This window comes from Odontomachus brunneus, unplaced genomic scaffold (assembly GCF_010583005.1).
Source record: "Odontomachus brunneus isolate Ranch 3 - 2012 unplaced genomic scaffold, Obru_v1 Obru_scaffold_002, whole genome shotgun sequence".
NCBI lineage: Eukaryota > Metazoa > Arthropoda > Insecta > Hymenoptera > Formicidae > Odontomachus > Odontomachus brunneus.
The window spans coordinates 2,462,964-2,478,350 of NW_022639452.1; the positions used below are offsets into that span (position 1 = coordinate 2,462,964).

General features: G+C 46.3%; 1 protein-coding gene and 1 long non-coding RNA gene across 2 annotated transcripts in view; one reads left to right on the forward strand and one right to left on the reverse strand.

The window, feature by feature from the left end:
• Positions 1 to 15,387, reverse strand: part of LOC116841974 — a 128,284-nt gene that overhangs the window by 63,017 nt on the left and 49,880 nt on the right. The gene's annotated exons all lie outside the window — the stretch shown is intronic.
• LOC116841994 overlaps positions 5,161 to 15,387 on the forward strand; it is a 229,208-nt gene continuing 218,981 nt past the window's right edge. Inside the window, exons 1-4 of the long non-coding RNA XR_004377650.1 lie at positions 5,161 to 5,291; positions 5,613 to 5,704; positions 6,330 to 6,415; positions 6,568 to 6,639. This is a non-coding gene — a long non-coding RNA (uncharacterized LOC116841994). The remainder of the gene's footprint in view (positions 5,292 to 5,612; positions 5,705 to 6,329; positions 6,416 to 6,567; positions 6,640 to 15,387) is intronic.

Below are 15,387 nucleotides of genomic sequence, written 5' to 3' on the forward strand. Positions count from 1 at the left end.
TTTTATTTATCTTAATGCATATTTTAATGCAGAAGTAAAAAAATAAGATAAAAATGGAATGTATGATCCCACTTTGTTTTTATGTCTCACAATTTTATCTTGTCGTCTAAGAGCGTTAATTATAGTAATTCTATAGTAAAAAGTCAAATATGTATAACATTCAAAAGTGAATAATTCCTGTCACAATTTCTATTCAAGGTTACAAAAATTTTGCTGCAAGTTTCACTACAATATTTTCTCCTTGCGACTATGTGTCTTGCGAATGTCACGTTCCTGTGCTCATCTTCGCGGATGCGTTCGCTTTTTACCTCGGAAACGACCAAACAACCCGAGTAGTCGCCGCGGAGGGTATTACGATTGTACGCACATGTGGTAAGAAATTATATTACATATATATATATATATATATATATATATATATATATATATATATTCGTCGGCTGCACAGCGAACAAACCTGCTCGTCAGATGAATTCCGCCACGGTTAGCGGCGGGGTGGTCCCGCGATCTCTCAGGGTCACGCAGCCGATACCGCATGGAGTACTTAGGCTGTACACGCCGTGCGCTTGTCGCACGGCCACCAGAAGGGAACCTCGCAGAAGGGTGGAGCGAGAAAAAGACGGTGGCGGCGACGAAGGGGGCGAACGCGCCTCGGAGAGGAACGGCGAAGATGGAGGTCGAAAGAAGTCTCCATCAATAACGCACGTCCGCGCCTTGAGACGTGGAAGACCGCAAGATTAATCACCCTTCTTCTCTCGCTTTCTTGCCTACGTTTATATCCGTACGCACGACAATCGGGAGGAGCTCTCTCCGGAGAGCGCCTCTCTCTCCTTCCTCCTCTCCGCGCCACTCTTCAAACGAACGTAGCCGCGAGACTTATCGTCCCTTTGTTGCTTCTCTCTTTCTCTTACACACACACGTACACGCATACACACACACACACGCACACACTTTCTCTCTCTTTATCTCTCTCTTTCTCTTCTTTACGTTATGATACCCATCTTCGTACATCCTCTCGCTTCGTCTCCAGCTTCACATTTTTACGCTCCTTTACTCGACCGTGTAATGGCTTCGGCTAAGGCGACACTGTGTTTTCGGGACAAGAGAGTCATCTGAATCGCGCGGACGTGTCCTCCTTTTTGCGGCGCGCGTAGAGGATCGAATCCTGCACGCAGGTTCATTAATAGTTAGCGACGTGAATCTCAATCACTAGCTTTAACGGCGTTTCTTCTTCTCGCGCAACTATACGCGTCGCGAAATACCGCAAGAAAACGATCCACGGTCCGATAGATGTTACGAATAAGAAAACAATCGACGCGACGATACATTAGCAGCAAAATACTTGGCGCGAAATGTTACCTATCGCCTTCTCTCGCAGAAGTCGCGGAAGTGCGAATGATGTGCCGCTTTTGCAAGCGTCGGATTTTCAAAGCGCCTTTGAACTCGCGACGCAAAGTACGATGAATTTGAGTACTCTCTTTGAAATGTATAAAGCACACCCATCGTCTGATTCGTCTAACATTTCGCGCGCGCAAGAGACGGGTCAGACTCGACCGCACGTCTCGCTTTTTAATGCGGCATTCTACAAATATCAAAGAGAAAAGCAAATTTATCGATGCACTGACTACTAATAGAGGTAATGTAAGGCATGATAATTTTTCCTCACAACATAAATCACACAAATCGGACGTACTCTCTTTCTCACGACGCGAATCGAATCGCGCGTAAGTTTTTTGATAGTTTGCGTCGCAAATTTCACTCACCGGCTTTAACGGTGTTCCTCTTCCTCATGGTGCACCGCGAAATACCCGTCTCACAGCGGCAAGGACACGATCCATGATTCGATAGAGACCACGAATTAACGCACAATGTATCAGAAACACATTTAGCGCGTAATAATATCGCGTAGTAATTCTCATGCGATCCGCCAGCGGCGTGGCAGTGGCGGCGACAAGCTCGCGCGCGAATTCTTCTCTCGTGGAAATTGCCCTTGCTTATGACCACCGTATTGCTGACGTCACTTCCGATCGTCTCGTCGAGAAACGAGAACGTAGTGCCGCTTTGCCGCACAATTTTCCAAGCCGCGGACGCTCAAACGACATCCCCGGCTCGCGGCATAAGGTACGACGGTTTGAGTAATTTTTTCGATGTTTACACCGCGTGATTTCGCCCGATACATGAGAAGAGACAATCACGTATTCTTTCTGGAGACGCGCGTGTCGTTCATTGATTGTTTACGATGCGAATCTCAGCCGTCGGTTTGAACGGCGATTATTCCGCTCCTCGCGCCGGTACGCATCGTGAAACAATCGTAAAACGATCCACGATTCGATAGATGTTTCGCCTTAACGTGACGATGCATTGGAGAAATACTTGGCGCGTAATGTTACCGCGCAATAATTCTCGCGCGATCCGTTAGCGGCGCGGCGGCTGCAAGCTCGCGCGAATCGCCTTCTCTCGCGGAAGTCGTCCTTGCTCGCGACCGCCATGTTGTCCACCGTCACTTCCGATCGTCTCGTCGAGAATCGAAGACGCAGTACCGCTTTGCCGAGCATTTTCCCAAACGGTGGATGATCAAATGGCATCCTCGGCTCGCGACATAAGGTACGACGATTCGAATATCCTCCTCAAGATTTGTAGCGCGCGTTTGCCGCGCGCGCGATCGTCGCCCGATACATTCGCCTAAACATTTCGCGCGCGCGTCAGCGGCGGGTCAGGCTAGGTTAGATTGTACGTAAATACGCCCTTCTTTTCCACTACGGTATTCTCGGCGGTACAAGCGCCGTGGAGAAAAGTAAATTTATCGGCGCACCGGGTACTGATAGAGACGCTCATGAATAGATCCGCGCTTTTCGGGGGTTGGTTATATAGAAGAACGACGTGGGATATCCGGGTGAAGGTGGAGGTTGATGCTACTCGTAGCGCGGGAGGAAGAGGGGGAGGGGCGAACGGTCGAAGGAGACTAGGTCTGCGGTGGTCGACGAGCTCTAGAGAGACGCGCGGGAGACGCGAAGCGAGAGAAAGAGAGAGAGAGAAAGAGAGAGAGAGAGAGTGAGCGAGGAGGACCGGTGTGCGCGGTGCGGTGGAAGGATGGTTTGGCACGGCCATGAATATTTCGCCAGCGCACTTATTTATGCAATACTTTGCGCTGGCAGCTTTACGGCGGCTCCCTCTCTCAACCGCCGCCATGCCGCTATGCCGGCCCCGGGCGCGCTACCCCGTGTGCGCCCAGATAAATACGCCGGCGGTCCGTATACGTCCGATAATATATTACGTTTGAGCGTTTTCGAGCTGTTTAGAGGGAATCTACGGTGCCGAACGACGGTGCCAGCGGCAAGAGAGGAGACAGGAGGCGGAAGCATTTAGCTCGGAGCAGGCAGCCACCTCCGCCGCCCTCTCCCTCCTCCTCATCCTCCTCCTCATCCTCCTCCTCCTCCTCCTCCTCCTCCTCTTGCACCACCGGCCGCGTCATCCTCGTTCTCGCCTCTGCACACCCCCCCGACTCCTCGCCACCACCTATATTCCTACGCTACACCTATCGGGACCACCACCACCCACCACCCCCTGGTGCAATAGTTTCCGAATAAATCCCCGATTCTCGAACGCGCCGCGCTGCTTTCCTGCTCGGATTTACCCGCCCCTCTATCTACCTACAAGCCTGCACCCGCGCGGAATGCCCAGGCATAGGGGTAGATCGAGTTCTCGGTCTCCCTCTTGGTCGGTCTCTCTTTTTCCCTCCCTTTCTCTCTCTCTCTCTCTCTCTCTTTATCTGCCATTTACATTATATCTCCCTTTCTCTCTTTCCCTGCGATACCAGCGCGATCGACTGTCCTTCTCTCGTTTTCCTCTTGGTCTCGCTCTTTCTCTCTCTCTATCTGTCGCGTCGCGATAGAGGAGGAACGAAGGGGAGGTTACACGAGGCAGTCGATGGAGAAGGCCCATAGGAGGAGGGTGGAGGAGGAGGAGGGTTACCTCGGCGGCCATTACTCCAGCTACAAACAACCCCTCCGCGAAGCGAGGAGGGCCTTTTGTTGCGGCAATTGGCTAAACGGTCCGCCGAAACAAACGATCCCGCTCGAGATATAGTACCTAAGATCTCTCCCGATTTCCTATGCGTGCTACGAACGGAATGCCGCGCCGCGGGTGCATGTCCAAGCGGGAAGTACGATCGCGACAAATCTCCCAGGAATCAGACGTATCGCGCTTACACTACACAACAGCCGAGCGGGTTACGCGCGGCGTCGGTGCGTCGCGATATGAAATTGAAATGAAACGCGCGATACCGTAGACGCGCGATATCGAGACCCTCGATGGAAATCGCCGTGTCGCGGCTGCTATTTCGTTGCTTGTATTCTCCGACAACCTTATAGGATTCGCAAAAGCGATATCGCGAGGTAACTGTGTAGTCCCAACGACTCGCTGGACCCAGAGAGGGGTAATCGGCGCGAGGGAAAATTCACAGACTTGTTATACTTTCCCTCGTTACCGTTCCCGATCGGGACATATCCGTCGAAGTAATCGGTCGTTTAATTGGTGATTTTTTAACATAGATATTCGCATCTCGATTATTTCGCTCGTTAATTTTTATTTGCAATTTCAATTATCGATTTTTTGTGCCGATGTCATATTTACAATTAATTAATTAATTAGACGAAAAATTAGATATTAATCAATTGTATAAACTTGTATATTTTAACGTAATATATAATTAAATAAATTATGTAGTATATGTGTTATACGTTGACTCAGTACTTTTAACACGTTAAACGTCATGCCGGTCCTTACAGACCGGCCTTATGTCCAATTTTTTCATTTTCGGTTAACTTTATCTATCGGTTAAATGTCAATCGTAATATTGATTAATTTTTGCCGACCATAAATATAATTAGTTAATTCCAATAAAATAACTGGTAGATAAAGTTAACCGGAGGTGAAGAAATTGAGTATTAGACTTTCTGTTTACGCCGCGTCGCGTCGGTCCCAACGGACCGGCCGTAGCCTTTGTACAACCGCTTCTCATTTTTTGTTTATAGCTCGCACGTTACACGCGGCTCTGTTTACTTGACGGTAGAGTGCGGCGTGAACGGAACATCAAACAAAGTAGGCTTGGCGTTTAACGTGTTAAGGCATGCTCGCAGTCATAACGACCTTAGGCGGCGAAGCGAGTATAACGCGTGACGTCGTGCTCTGCTGTCAATTTTTCTCGAATAATTAAAACGTGCGCGAGTTTACGACTTTTCACGTATGTACGTTCGTAACTGTCCTACTGGTGACATCCAAAAACTTAAACGGTGAATATTGCATTTTTCATAATTCTAAAAGAGAAATATACAGTTTTGAATATCTTCATGCTAAACATTTCTCCTCTATTCCTCTTATAGAAAAGTATCACTGGCTGTGATAAATTGGCCAGTAATAAATAATAATTTTATTACTCGTACGAGTAATAAAATTATTGAACGACAGTAATTATCGCTGGCCAAATTATCACTTATCAGTATTAAATTTCTATAAGGGTCGACTCTTTGAGATCGAGCAGTTTCTTTATATGAAGCATGCTTTCAAGATCGAGCAGCCACTCTGACGGTTTTACTAATTAGAAAAACTTTTAGATTCGGCAGACTATTGGCCGATTGCAGAACAGAGGATGTGATTTCGGCGGAAGCAGCTCGGAGAATCTGAATCGAGCAGAATCTCTTGGACGGTAAATCGATATAAACAGTCTCTCGTCCTTCGTGATATTTTCGTCGTAATAATCTACACGGTCGATTTTCAATTCGCGACTTTTCACGTGCACGTTTGCGTCACAATTGCTTTGCTCATTGATTTTAATTCGCGGTTTCAATTTACCGATGTTCCATGTAGAATGCGCAACGTGGTCGTGTCAAAAATTTGTGTAAAACTAAAGATTATAATGTTACATACATGAGATGAGTGAATAATTAAATTATGTTTTATTGCGCTCGCACACGACGCGCCGCGCTGAAGGTTGACCGATCTTCCGCGTAATATCACAAAACATGTCGGCACGTGAGGCATTCACGACCGTAACCATTTTTAACGCCGCTGAGTGAACACGTTGTGCAGCATTGCCCGTTATTTCCAGTCTCGTTAAATTAATCTGATCTGATGTAACAGTAAGAGACATGAATGTGCGATACTCGCGTCGGGATTATCGTCAGCCGTGAAATTTCAAGAACTACCACCGCGCTCCATTCGTATTAAATTTCAAAAAGGAATACTGTTGGCAACTCGATACTGTCGATTCATCTCGACCGAGTAGTCTCTCCGACATCGCGACTAATTAGAGAAATTATATTTTGTTCCAGATCTGACAGAGTTTGCGACCACGCGACAGATGATGCAGCTGCCGTACCGGAGGATTCGGTTCGGGCCGTGTAACGTCGATTCGAAGGTACTTTTCCGCAGATTCTCCCATCGAATCCTTTGTGATCAAAAGTTCAAATGATCGTTACAGTTGTTTGAGTTATGATCGCAGAAGGACTAACCAGCTCGTTCCGATCGAATTCGTAAATTTAATAAGCAAAATTTTATTTTTTGTTGTAGATCTGGATAGCGGAATAGCCGACCCCGACTTCGACAACGATTAGGTTGATCAGTAGAATGGAACTTTTCAAGGTGACAGGTTTTCGGTGATGAGTTTCATTAGAATCAATATTTTTTCGTTAGAATCAATGCGATTTACTTTGTTGGTAGTTTTCGTTGATAGTTTTGAAATGAGTCGTTGAGCGAACTGCAGCGGTGTAAATTCGCTTTTTCTCGTTTTAAAGGACGAAAGAGTTTTCAAGTATTTGATGTTATGTATAATTCATTCATGAGAGCGGACTTTCACATAGGTTGCACTATTATACAAGAATCCGTATCTTTTGCTGTATTAATAAAGTATCATGCTTCGCAAAATATGATTTACAACGCTACTACGTTCGACGATTCAACTTTTCCCAGGCAGATGTGCCCGAACACCGTCGAGTAAAACTCGACGTAGAAGTCTCGCAAAATGTATGGCGAGGCAGTCAGGCGTTAAAATTACGTCTCACGCGGTAATTTCGCTCGTGTTGATACACGATCTTCATCCATAGAGATCTAAATATGATAGTGTTCGTGATTTATTTTCACTTGTGTACGCATCGGTGAATTTATTTTTCGCGTATTTTGCGCGCGAGAGTTTCAGCTGCGGTTACTCGCAGATTTCGCGGTCGATCGTCAAAATTCTTGAATTTTCACTTGCACATTCTCAATGCATCACAGCTACTTGGCTCGCGGATTTAATAAAGTCACGATTTTCATTATTGATTTTTTTACATGTGACTCTCCAAGCGCGAGGTCTTTTTACGCGGTGAGTGCCGGAATTTATCATACCGCGGCAGACGTTCGTTAATTTCGCGAATTCCAATTTCGTCTTTCGCGGCGGACGAATAATTTATTCGAGATACCTTCACACAGAATACACCGTCGCATAAGTAGATCGATCGTACGTCGCATAAATGAAGTATTATCGGCCTTAAAATACGACATATATCGCCGATCCGCTCGACGGTTCATTTGGCCGAGCATCGTCGAATAAAATTCGACATTAGAGCTTCGCGAAGTGCACGGCGAAGCAACCAGGCGTTTTCTAGAATTACGCCACACACAGTGATTTTGCGTCTAATAAATGACGCAATCGCCGCGACCTTTAATCCTTTTACTACCTATGAAGAGCTATAAATTCCACGATCGTTGCGAATATGATTTCGGCTCGCGTACGTGTCGGCGAATTAGAATCCCCCACGAATTGTTCTTCGCATATGGTGCGCGTGAGAACTCCACGCCACACGCGGTCACCTCGTTCGCCTATCGCGCGCGCTGGTAGATTCCACGGTTGATTTTTAATTCTCGATTTTTTACCTACACACTTGCAGCGCGTTGCGATTATGTTGCTCGCGCTCGGACGCCCGTTGAATCGGCGAATTCCGATTGTCTCTTTCGCGTCGCGATTTCAGCGGAACACAGTGTGCAATTAACGTGGGACGACGCAAAGGATTACGACGTCGCGATGTACGTTCGTTAAATTTACGAATTTTCGTTCCGTCTTTCCACGACTTCATAAGTAACGAACTATCCGTAACGCATCGTTGAAGTGCCGCGTCGCGAGTGCAGTGCAATCAACGTGAGACGACGACCTGGACGCAGAGAGAGGGTCTCGAGGATTTCACTGGACATCGTGGGACATGGTCGAGAATTGGTGAGTGGGCAATGCCACACTCATCGTATTACATTTCTTATTGTGCATGAGTAGACGTAAATCGCATTGATTTATAACGAAGGGGATAAAGGCAACAGAATACAGCAATTCAAGAATGCATGCGTTCGGATAATTTGCTTAATATATTTCTGAGCAAATATATAAATTAAGTTTGCTAAATTATTTGAATCGGTATTATCTGAAGTAGGAGAGACCGGGGCTAGTTGGATGCCAGGGTAAGTTGACAAAACCGATTATTTCTAGTATTTTGCAATAAATTACAGAATAAGCAAGCAAAATTTTTAAACATATCAAAGATGAAATCCCTAATTGGTTTCTTGATTTTGAAATCGGTTAAAGAACAGTAAAAATAATCGATTTTGCCAACTAATCCCGGTAGCTAAATAGCCTCGGTCTCATTCTTGATTGCTATGCAACTCCAGTCAAATTATCCGATTTATACAATCTCGAACAGCGCAGTATGACTGCCTTTACTTCTAATAATTAGAGTAATTAGAGTTTCCTAATTTTTAAAGAATAATTATATCCGGATAAACCGGATCTCGATTTCTTTCACATTGTTTTTCTCAAACTCTCTGTTGTTGTATATTGTGAGATCAAATATCTAAAAAATAAAAATATTTACTGGATCGGTACTATATAATGGCATAGTTATTGTTTATATTAATATAAAATATCTATATTTATAAAATATCTATATATATATTAGTATATATAATATATATACTAATATATTTACTGTTTTCTACTAATATCTTTCAAAGAAAAACTTTTTTAAAATTTTAATTCCTCATAAAAGCAAATGTTCATACTATTTAAATAAACGAATTTAGATATAGTAAATATACCATTAGTACCCACCGAATAAATATTTTTTACTTTTTAGATATCTTTTTTTTTCAGTGAATTATATATAGATACTTGACACGAGACGCTACCGCGTTTGTTGATATTTTTATCATTATATTTATCTATGCCATCGCATTGACATTTATCGTTAGGTTTGTTTGTGCTATCGCGCATATATTTATCGTTATATTGACCCATGCAATCGCGCATATTAATGCTTTGCTAAGTAGCACTTTTTCCCTTATTTGTTGGCTTCATTTCGCCGACTAGCGATTTTTCCCTCATTGCCGGTTGTCCCCAATTTGCAACGAAATATTCGATGCACGATTCTGCGTTCCCTCTCATACACGTAAATATCCTACAACGTACAATTAATATATCGCAGAACGTATCAGATAACGTATAATAATACGTGTTGGCGCACGCTTGGTGCCCTGATAGGCACCGTATCTCACGTAATTTTCTGACGCAACGGAACGTAGCTTCCGTGACGACGCTTATTAGCAGCTGACCGACATTCGCTTGAGGGCGGGGGTTAAAAAGGAGAAGGAAAAAGCACAAAGTAAGAAAGAAACAGGCTTCTCCCCCCTCACGTGCCGATCTAATACCTTCCTCCTCGACACGATTCCTTCGACTAATTAAGCTGCGAAACGCGATCCCGTCGCCGAGACGTAACATACATCACATTACATCGCCGTTTGCGGTATATACACCATTTGCCGCTTTGAACGCGACGTGCATCGCGAAAACGCGGGGGTGGAGAAAGAGAGAGAGAGAGAGAGGGGAAGAAAGAAAGAGAGAGAGAGAGAGACGAGGTGCGTGCGTATGCGTACATATGTGTATTTGTGTGTGTGTGTGTGTGTGCCGCGCGCCGTTGTGATTGACAGGAGGCAATATGGCTGTGCGAAGGCTCCCTTTTGCTCTTTGTCGGCCACGTTACGCAAGCTGTTGCACCCGCATCTGCGCATTCATGCAAAGTCAAACCGTTCGCCCGTCCACTCTCGTCCATCCGTCCGCACGTCCGTACGTCTCTCGTCTCCGATAATCGCTCTCGCACGGTGCACCGGGCTGCTGCATTTTTTCGTTCGCTGGCAACGCGGCGGCAGAGCGGGAGTATCGATTCCCCGGGGTACAAGCCGGCTTCAAAGGTATATCGGCCCCGGAATACTTCTGAGCCGGCTTGATATTGAAATACTACCGAACACTATCGAAACACCATCGACTGCTATGGAAATAACGATAAACGGAAAGGGACAGATCGCGCGCACGCGCGCGCGAGCGAGCGAGCGAGCGAGCGAGGGCAGCGCAATGGAAAAAAAAAAAAGAAAAATTGCGCTGCCCCGTTTTCACGCGAGTGGTGGCGCAAGTAAAATAGACGAGCGCGCGCTCGCGTGACGGAGATGCAAAGCGTTTCTATTTTTACGAAGTGCGAAAGTTTACACACTCGCGCAAACGCGATACGCTAGAGACGCGCGCTATAACGCCGACGCCAATCGCGGACGAATCTCCCTCGATCCCGCCGGACATTTTCGCAAGGAAAAATATCGCGGCGTCGTGGACGCGTCGACAGTATTTCCGAGTAGCGCGCCGAGCATCGCAATTTTAGCCCTACTCTCGGTCTGAACTTTCTGACGTGTGTATATCTTGAAGGAGCGACGTGTGTGTTTGATGATGCACGTGGAAACTAAAGTCCTACTTAGCCCCTCTAAATGGCAGGAAGCGCATAAGATGTTACTTGTGGGTTCTGAAGAGAACTTCTTAGGAAAGCTATTAGACTAGAGAGGATCAAAAGAAGTTGATATAGATTTCACAGTATCAAAGTAGATGACGAATGGAATATTGAGGTAGGATCAAAATTTCGACTCGGATATTCCTGCGCGATGAATGCAGGAGAAGCTAGGAATATTCCGATCGGCGCTGGATAATCACTCGGTTGCTCCCATTCGTTTCACTTTGCATTCTTGCCGTTCTTTGCCTTTCGATCGCGAGGTATCCGCGGAGGAACCGGAGGTATCCGATGTGGAGGAACAACGGGCGGTGCTTCGCACTTTGAAATTACACAATGATAGATCATTTTGCTACACACACACACACACACACACACACATATATATATATATATATATATATATATATATATATATATTTATTTTGCCGGTAGCCGGGATAAAAGTTTACCTTTCGACACGCGGCGCGATCGAATATACCGCCAGAATATCTTCCGGTGATGAAATCACGCCGGCCGGACACGCACGGTAGCCGTTATTCTTGGCAGCATCGTGAGCGGATCTCGCAGATGTGCGATTTGCCGGCGGGACTGATTCACGCTCCTCTCTTCGTCGCGCCCATGCAGATGCGGATGTCTCCATTTTCCGAGTCGCGAGCGAATCTGCGCGTATGCGTGCGCGAGAGAAGAAAGAGAGAGAGAACGGAAGAAGGAGAGAAATCGCAGGTCGCGTACGAGTTGACGAGGATAAGAAAGGTTGTTGAGGTTGGATCCACTGACGAGGAGAGACGGACTTTAGAATTATTCTGAAAAGAAGGCAGCGCCGATTGATTGACATCTCTATAGAGCCACCATAAAGGTATACTAAAGCGGAATGAGCACAAGAGGACCGCTCGTAACTCGCGAATAAATGCGATTTGAGGAGAACGGAGGGAGGCAGGGAGGAAATAGCGAGGGAGAGAGAGAGAAAGAGAGTAAGAAGGAGAGATCTATTCACAAGGTCGGCCGAGTTCCAACGACCAGAGTAGGGAAATATTCACAGTGAGAAAATGCCACCCACACCGCACCGCCACGCCAACCCTGAAACTCATCCCGCGTCGATGAATGGAGACGTTTCTTCGAATGGCGATGGCATGCGACAGAATTTCCGGATCCTCTCGCGCAAGTTTAACCGCGCGGTAATTCCTTCCGACGCACCATTAGCGAAAGATAAAAAAAAAATATTCCGCGATTCGCATCTCATAAATTTACCGACCACGCGTCCGTCGACACTAACTCCGCATTAATTCTCCAATTATCTCAACGAACGAAGTATATTACAACTGGACTCTCAGATATATCCTAATGCTTCCTAATTATCCCCGCACGATCGTCCAGCGCGAATCCAGTCTTTCGGCGCGATAAAAATTTCTCGAAGAAAAAAGTCATTTAGTCATAACAGCCGTATTTCAACATCGCGCGTCAAAGCATTCCATACTCGATCAGATTATCTTCGGTCGCGATGAATTCGATAAGAGAGAGAGAAAGAGGATGCCGCGAGGCGGCTCGTAAAAAGTATTCTCCTCCGTCGCGATTGACCGCCCGTGGCTAGAGTCTCGTTAACACTCGGCCGAGGAACGTAAGATTAATTAATTGCGCGACGCGCTACGCGTAGTCTGTTGGAGGAGAGCGGTAGGTGGTAATGAATGAAGGCGTTACAGGTATCCCGACACGCTTGTAATCGTTAAACGGTAATCGCCATGGGCCGCTCGTTGCGGAACGAAATAAGACATCACGAGAGAGCAGGTGGTCCTCCACTCTCTCCTTCACTCTCTCTCTCTCTCTCCCCCTCCCTCCCTCCCTCTCTCTCTCTCTCACTCTTTTCCTCTCTGCCGCACGTATATGTACGTATATGTGCGAGCGCGCGTATATACACATGTATCCGTAAATACGTACGTATGGCCGTCTTTCGTGCAGTTCGTGACGTTTCACTTTTCTCAGTCGTCGGATCCATTATTATATGTACCCCATTGCGCGTCCCTTCCCCTTGCTCTTCTCTCACTCACTCACTCATTCATTCACTCTCTCTTTCTCTCTTTCTCTTTTTCCCCCTGTCCCACTTCGCGGTACCACTTCGCCGTCCTCCTTCTCCTGCTCCTTCTCCGTTTTTTCTTCTTTTCATCCACAAATGAAAATGTTTGGCCAGATCTCCGAGCGCGCACAATCGGAGACTCCGACACAAATATTTTCTGCGAGCGCTGAATCGCGCGCTATTACGACGGGCTCCCATAAATCATGGCGCTCAGGGTGGTCAGGTTCCACGGTCTCGGTCCCGAGCTCGCTTGGTGAATCGCTATCGCGTCGCGAGACGACTAGTCTTCTGGAAGTATAAACTTTGTTAAGTGCACGGAATTGTGTGCGTCGAAAAGGGACAGTGCTGGGCGGGCGGGGCGACGATAATTGTGACATAATAATAATTGACGAGGCAAATTAGCGAGGAATTCGTTAACGGTAAAAAGCGATACATTTCCGTTAGAATAATAAAAGTAACGCGTGCGCGCGCGTGCGAAGTGAATCGAAATTTACGGTGGAGATTGTAAGAGGCGAAAAATACGGTTTGCATTAGATTCAGACTCTGGCGGGATTACTACGGACGATCTTTGATCGTCGTAGTAACGATAGTGGGCCATTTCCGGTGGAACGGCCGCGGAAACAATTTAACTTTACGAGAACGACACGGGCCGAATTACACCGAGAACACCTTGCAGAACCGCGAGCGGGATCCAATAGAGGGAGCGGACCGAAACGGTCATTCTCTCCGAGGTTAGGTGAGAGAGAAGCTCTTAACATTTCGTGAACCCGCGTGTGGTAAGAGCCGGTACGGCTGGAACGTGAATTTCGTACGAAGATTGACTTACCGTATCTATACAGCGTGAGAGGAACAAAGGGGGGAATTTTAACATCGCGGATATCTCTCTCGAGTATAATGCGAGATCGTTCTTATCCAGCGCGTTATCTCGATCTCGAGACGACGGCTCGGTTTCGCCATCGCGAGCGACTGGAACTTTCAAGCGTGGAGAACGGCGGAAACGTCGAGTGTTGGCTGCGAAAAAATATCCCGACGCTTTTCCACCTCGTCGAGGTGTCAACAAAGAGGGGGATTCAATTTCTCCTTACACATAATTCACACACATGCATGCGCATATACGCGCACGCACGCACGCATACGCGACACTGACTGCTCCCTCACTTCTCATGGGAGAGAATCGCGGCAGAAGGAGTCATCATGCTTTTGACCTCCCGCTCGGAAACGTTTACGCCGTGTCCTGTTCACCAACAAAAGGTCTCATTGTGGTATCGGTCACAACAGATCGTCCCCCGCTGTCACGTTGCATTCAGCGTCGTCACGAGGCTGCTGGGGAAACGTGGCTTTTACGGGCAATTATTTCTTCCTGCTGCAACGCGACACTGGTCGGGACACATATCTGCTGTAGCTGTAAGCAATGACTCGGCCGCAAACGCGACGCGGCGGACACGCTTCGTGCTGAGAACGTCGCTTTTACCTGCTCCTCCTGCGCGATTCGGGAAGCGGTTGATGCGCTTTCACTGCCACTCGTGTTTTCCTACGTAGGTAGCAATCACGGATCAGGTAAACCGTCCAAACGATAATCGAGCCAATCCCCTAGCTATCTCTTGTGAAGTAACGCGTACGCATAAAATGCACATTACACACATTACACGGAGAAAACTGGGGATATATGGCGGTTGCCGTAACGAAATATTAATGTTATTTTTCGCCCATGCGTACTAAAGGGTTATAGGAGCCATAGTATCCTGGAAATTGTACGCTGGCCTCCCTCTTGCTTGTTCACATACAGAAAAATTCATACTGCATTCAAGTAAATGTTACTTATTTCAGATATTTCTTAAATTTGCATATCCGCAAATCTATTAGAGAAGTTCATAAAAATTATTCAAAACACATTCTGAATCTTACATGAAAAAAAGGGTTTGGTTGAATTAAGAAAATTTCTGGTAAAATATGAACGAACCAGAAAATTCCTGTTGATATTACCAGAGTTCTATTCTAGTCTAGAAGAACTTCTTGTTAATCATAAGAATGTATCATAAGAGCAGTGGCTGTGGAAACTGCATATAATAACAATTTTTAATGTAATATGTATTTGACTTGAATTCGCGTAATTTTTTCGACTAGAAAGACTGTGTTCGCCGGAACCATAACAGTTTTCTGTTGACTGTGGCTATAAAGCAACCATAAAAATTTTCTGCATGCTAAAAATGTACTCAGAAAATACCGTGCACGTTCTCTTCACCGGTCCTTTGACTCGCAGCAGCCGCTTGCTAGTTTCCAGCGCGTAATTTATTCGTCATAAGCCAAATGCATGCGTTTCTACCGAACGCGCTTCACGCACTTCTTTTGCTTACACGATGCAACGGGACCAAATGCGTCCGTTCTCGCGATTCATGTGCTTTCTCTGTCTCTCTCTTTCTCTCTCTCTCTCTCTCTCTCTCTCTCTCTCTCTCTCTCTCTCTCTCTCTCTCTCTC